Source organism: Marmota marmota, unplaced genomic scaffold (assembly GCF_001458135.2).
Source record: "Marmota marmota marmota unplaced genomic scaffold, marMar, whole genome shotgun sequence".
Taxonomy (NCBI): Eukaryota; Metazoa; Chordata; class Mammalia; order Rodentia; family Sciuridae; genus Marmota; species Marmota marmota.
In genome coordinates, this window is record NW_026000185.1 from 2,250,513 (window position 1) to 2,256,512 (window position 6,000).

Here is a 6,000-nt window from a genome sequence, read left to right on the forward strand (position 1 = left end):
CCACCCAACCGTGTCCCGAGCGCCACTGTGGGTCAGGCCTGGTTCAGGACTTCAAGTGGGGGCTGGGAAGGAGATGCCGTTTCTGGGTAAAGAGGCCCGTGAGAGGGGTATTTACAGCAGGTGCTTTGCAAGCTGAGTCTCTAATAGCTTCCCTGTGACACTTGTGAAGAAAACTGTCAGCAGGCGGGGAAGCCCTTGCACACCAGCCAGCTTGCCTTTCCTCAGAACTGTGGCTTTAACTTCCAGGGGGGCTGGGAGTGCTTTCCAGAGGAGGCCAAGGGGGGCGACGAGACCTCACTCACAGTCGGGGCCTGGGACGAAGCTCCTTCCGGAAGAAAAGTCCTGGCCAGCAGGGCTCCCACTGCACACCTGAAAGGGGATGTCAGACAAAGGCAGTGGGCCGTGAGGCTCAAGGGAAGCCAGCCGTCTGAACAGGAATGACCCTTAGAGACCAGCAGCTCCCGTACAGGAAAGAAAACTAGGATCAGAGAGGAGGAAGAAGTTGTCCAGAGCCACATGAGCATGTCCATCTGATTTCCTGGGCCTGTGGGGGCGGGCGTGGGAAGGGGACCAGCTTGGGAGTCAAATCTGGTATTGAATTCCCCCAGTCCCACCTCTCAGCTATGGTGGCCTTTGGACAAGACGTGTGCTGCCTCTCAGGCTTGTGGTCTTACCTCTAACTGGCTAATCAAAGTTCCCACCATGATTTCCACGTGTAGAGGAATGAAGTCAGACCCTTACCTCACACCATAAACAGAAATTAACTTGCAATGGGTCAAAGACCTAAATATAAGACCTAGAATTATAAAATTCTTAGAAGAAAACATTAGGGTGAATCTTCATGACTCTGGATTTGGTTTCTTAAATATGACACCAAGAACACAAGCAACAGAAGAAAGTATGGATAAATTAGAATTCATCAAAATTAAAAATGTGTGCATCAAGGGGCGCTACGAAGAGAGGGAAAAGGTGACACACAGAAAGGGAGAAAGTTCTCGCAAATCATCCCTGTTAAGAGTCTAAAACACAGATGCGCTTACAGTTCAGAGCAAAAAGATAATCCCATTCTAAAGTGGGGAAAGGATCCGAACAGACATTTCTCCAGGGATACACAAAGGGCGATGAACACGTGAAAACATCACTGATCACCAGAGAAATGCAAATCAAGACTGCAGTGAGTCGCCCCTTCATAGTCACTAGGATGGCCAGAGTCAAAAAGTAGAAAATCCCGGGTGCATTTGACCCATCTATCCCACTTCTCGGTTTATACGCAGAGTATGTAAAAACAGCACACTACAGGGACGCCGCCACATCCATGTTTATAGCAGGTCAATTCACAACAGCTAAACTGTGGAACCAACCTAGGTGCCCTTCAGCAGATGAATGGATAAAGAAAGTGTGGTATATATATATACACAATGGAGTATTACTCAGCCAGAAGGAAGAATGAAGTCATGGCATTTACCAGTAAATGGGGGGAGCTGGAGAATACCATGCTAAGTGAAATAAGCCAATCCCCCAAAACAAAGGCCAAATGTTCTGATATGCGGATGCTGACTCATAATGGGGGGTAGGGGGAGGGGAGGCTCACCAGACTGAACATGGGGGAGTGGGGGAAAGGGAAGGGGATGGGGGAACAGTGGAATGAGTGGGACGTAACTTTCCTGAGTTCATCTATGAATACTCGACCATTGTAACCCCACACCATGGACAATCAAAAGAACAGGAATTTCCTCCATGAATGTATGATATGTCCAAATACATTCTGCTGTCATATATAACTAAAATGAACAAATAAAAAGTTAAAAAAAATGGTGCGGACGTGGAGATGCTGGAATTTCCACACATTGCTGAGAGTGGAGTGGAGGGATACAAATGGTCCCACTATTGTCAAACACAGTGTGACAGTTCCTCAGTAAGTGAAACATAGGATTACACCATGATCCACAATCCCATTCCTAGGCACATACCCCAAAGGAGTGAAAACAGGTGTTCAAATGAAAACTTGTACTTGAGTGTTCACAGAAGCACTCTATGTAACTATCTCAAGGTAGAGATGACCCAATATTCAGCTCATGAGTAGATACATAGATCATGGTCTATCCCTACCACAGAATATTATGCAGCCGTGAAAAGGAATGCAGTATTGACATATGCTGCAACATGGAAGAATCTTGAAAACAAAGTCTCCGTTTATATGAAATACCCAGAACAGGAAAATCCACAGAAACAGAAAGCAGATTAGCGGTTGCCAGAGGACAGGGTTGGTGGGTAATGGGAATGCCAGCTTAATGCATATGGGTCTGTTGGGGTGGTGAAAAAGTCCTGGACTTAGGTGGTGGCAATGGTTGTACAACATTGTGAATGCACCTAATGACACTCAATTGTACACTTTTAAATGCATAAAATGTTAAATTTGTGTTTTACTTTAATACCACAACAAACAAACAAACAAAACCAGAAAAGAAAAACCTGTTCCAGTGGTCACTGGGCAAACGAGAGCCGTCCACTCCTGGCCCCTGGTGGACATCCCTGCACAGGCAGCTGATGCTTCTGCTGGTCCCGCCCACTTCCCTGCTGGGTGGAGGGGGACGACCACAGCGCAGTCACTCACTGGCGTAGTAATCTCCCATTCATTCATCTCGTCAGCCAAGGTGCACCCAGCACCTACTGGGTGCCAGGTGCTGAGCTGCTGTGGGCATCAGGGACTCGTGGTCCTGCCAGGAGGGCCCATTCAGAGGCTGAAGACGGTCTAGGAAGAGACGAGTGGGAAGCTCAGAGGCTGGTTTCTGACAGCTCTTGGAAGGAAAGGAAGGGATCCTGCCCGGGCTGGGAGGGGGGGGCATCCGTCGTGATGGTCCTCATGGTCGGGGCTCCTCATTTTCTCCGAGGCCTGAAGGAGGCTAAGAGGAGGCTCCTAGCGCCCTGGGCTGCCTGGACCCTCATCACAAGGAACAGCCTGGGGACTGAGCCATGCCCTGCTGTGGAAGCTGCGTGGCTTCTGACGGGACTGTTACAGCTTTCCTCCACGGTCACCGCGATGCCTGGGACCTTTGGAGCTGCCAGCTTGACAGAGACACAACCGCACAGTCCCTTCCCCTCGTCCCAGCTCAGGGCACATGGAATGACAGGGCCACTGTGTCATCCCCTCTTCCTAACTTGTCACCAGCGGCAGAAAATGGAAGGACAGCCCTGAACGTGATCCCACTCCAACTGCCGGTGGCACCGAGGCTGAGGCTGCAATGGCACTGTGTTCAGAGTTCTAAGACCTGGGAGGAGGTCACAGCCTGGACCCCGTCCTCCTGTGGCCACAGGTGCCCTGCGTATTCCCCCTGATTCTTGTCAACACAGATGTCCCCGACTCACGATGACTCAACTTACAGACTCTCATTTGATGATGGAGTCAAAGCCCGGAGGCATTCAGTAGGCACCATGCTTTTGAATTCTGACCTTTGGGGGGTGGGGCTCACATGGTACAATACCCTTGAGGTGCCGGGCAGCAGCAGAGAGCCACAGCACCCAGCCAGGAACTGATGACCCGTGGCGGGGACAGCCCTGTCATGCGGCCAATTAACCTGAGTTCCATGCAACGTTCTCCAGGCCTGGTGTGCCCTTGGCTGTGGGCATCAGTGGTCAGCGCCCAAGTCACCATCTGCTGTTCGCCTTCAGCTGAGTGTCCGACACTTGACTATAAAACAGGCTCGTGTTGGATGACCTTGCCCACCTGCAGGCTGATGTCCGCCTGTGAGCACGGTGGGGCAACTTACTGTCCACTCGAGCTACGTTCACCTCACCTTGGGCTCATCATGGTCAAACACCTCCACTGGGATTGGAGGGACATCTGTTGGCCTGAGCACCACAGGGTCAGCTGGAGTGTGGCTGGGGCCCTGGGCTCCATCCCCAGAGGGGAAAGTAAAAAGAGAAAACAGCTGACCTGCATGTCCCTCCTGAGGCCTTCAAGGGCCTTGCTCCTGACAGTGTCCAGCATGCAGTAGGTGCTCTACTGATACTTAACGATTTCCCTGCCTGACTCCTCTCGCCCCTCCTTGGGGCGCTCTTGGTCCCCAAGGAGCTGTCGAGTCACTCCCTGCTGAACTCCCAGAGGAGAAAACCCAGACAGAGGGGACCCTTCCCCCACGCCCAGTAAACCCAGTGTCCTTCCTCTCCTTGTCCTCTCTACACACAGTGGAAGACAAACCGAGGGACAGTGGTTACGTCCTCAAGCTCCGGAGTCAGAGCTGCAGACAGCTCATATCTGGGCTGCGACAATTAAGCCTTATGTGACTTTACACAGCTCATCTGTGACCGAGTCCTGTCCTCACCTACAGAACGGGATGACGATGTCGTGCCTGTGTGACAGGCTCTCACCAGGGCTCCAGGGCGCAGTGGTCCGAGTTCACAGCACGAGTACGAGTGGTTGACCCCATGAATGTGCTACTGGTACGCCCCCATCACGACCATCAGTCTCGCCGTTTGGCTCCTCAGGAAACAGATGACCAGAGAGGAGGATTTGAGTGCTTTATTGGGGAGGTGACACCAGGAGACACTTGTGAGTAGATAATAAACTTCGGGCTTCCTAGCACAGGACGGTGGCGGGCAGCTGCAGCTCTGTCCCCCTCCACCTGGGGATGCCGGGTGTGGCACAGAAGGCTCCCTTGAGGGTCATCCCCCGAGGATCAGGGAGCTGGGGTGTTTAGACACCAGCGACGGCCAGCCATTGGTCCCCAGCTGCTGGCCCAGGTGCCCACTCTCCAGCAAGTCTAACCTGTTCCTCTCAGGTTGAGTGGCTCAGGTGACACAGGCTCAGGCTGCAGCGTCTGAGAGCGAGTGTGGGAAGGCGGGTGAGCGTGCAGGGAATCAGGAGCCTGGGCAGGCCGGGTCTCTTTCTCCTCCGTCATGGTGGCTGTTGTCACCACCACCGTCATCATCACGGTCGTCATGGCCCCTGGTGGCTGCGAGGGTTTTAGATGCCTCTCTACGGGGCCTGCAGAGTCCGTGTCCACTCGGTCACACCACTTACCAACTTCCTGATTCAGCCTTTCCGCCACTAGTGCTCCGGTGGATCCAGGTCCTCATGTATTCATCCACTTTCTGGCTCGTTCCTTCCGTGGGGGGCGGAATTCTGGCAGGGCTCCCCTGTGTGTGGGGCAGGCTCTTCAGTCACCAGGGGTGACTCCACCTGGCCAGGCAGCTCCCTGGGGACAGGCCCCAGCTGCAACTCACCGCCCCAGGCCTGGTATTCAGCGTGGCACCAGGCACACAGCAGGGCTCAGGACGCGTTTGGCTCAGCTGGAGAGAATGACAAGAGAAGGATTTTTGTTTGCTTTTATTTTCTGAACCGAGCACAAGGGCCAGGGGCCGTGGACAATGGGTGCGGACGTAGCTGGCGTTTCCAGGGCCTTCCTGTGGGAGAGCCTCCGGGGACGTGAATCTCGGAGGTCGGGCTCGTCAGGTGTGGAGGGTGTGCCGTGCTCGCTCTCCTCCCACACCCAGAGGGTCCCGGGCCTTGGGCCGCTCCCAGGGGCGGGTCCCGTGTGGCTTCACCAGGGCTCCAGGCCAGTGCTGCTGTGGCCTCCCCTCTGTGTGACTCTCTCTGAGCCTCGGCTTCTGAACAGGTGATGGTTTCTCGGGCTGGTGCTGAGCGGTGGAAGCCCATCTCTGAGGAAGCTGAGGCCCCACCATCAAAGCTGCTTCAGATGTACCCAGAGGAAGGAGAAGACACCCTGCTCCATGCCTCTGTCCTGGGTCCCTGAGGGACTCAGGAGCCTGGCATCTGCCATCGTGGGTGCCCGTCGGCTGGGCCTTGGCCCCTATCAAGTCTGTGATAGAGCACAGAGAGCTGAGTGGGCACGCTGTGTGGGCCAGTAGGGGCCTTAGGGTCTGCTTTGGGATGGGGACCCTCGGGGGACCACAGTGGAGACAGGTAGGTCTGTGCTCCCGTTTCCTCCTCTGGGACCCTCGGTTTCCTTGACCTTAAAGAAGCTGCTGCCCTGAGGTGGG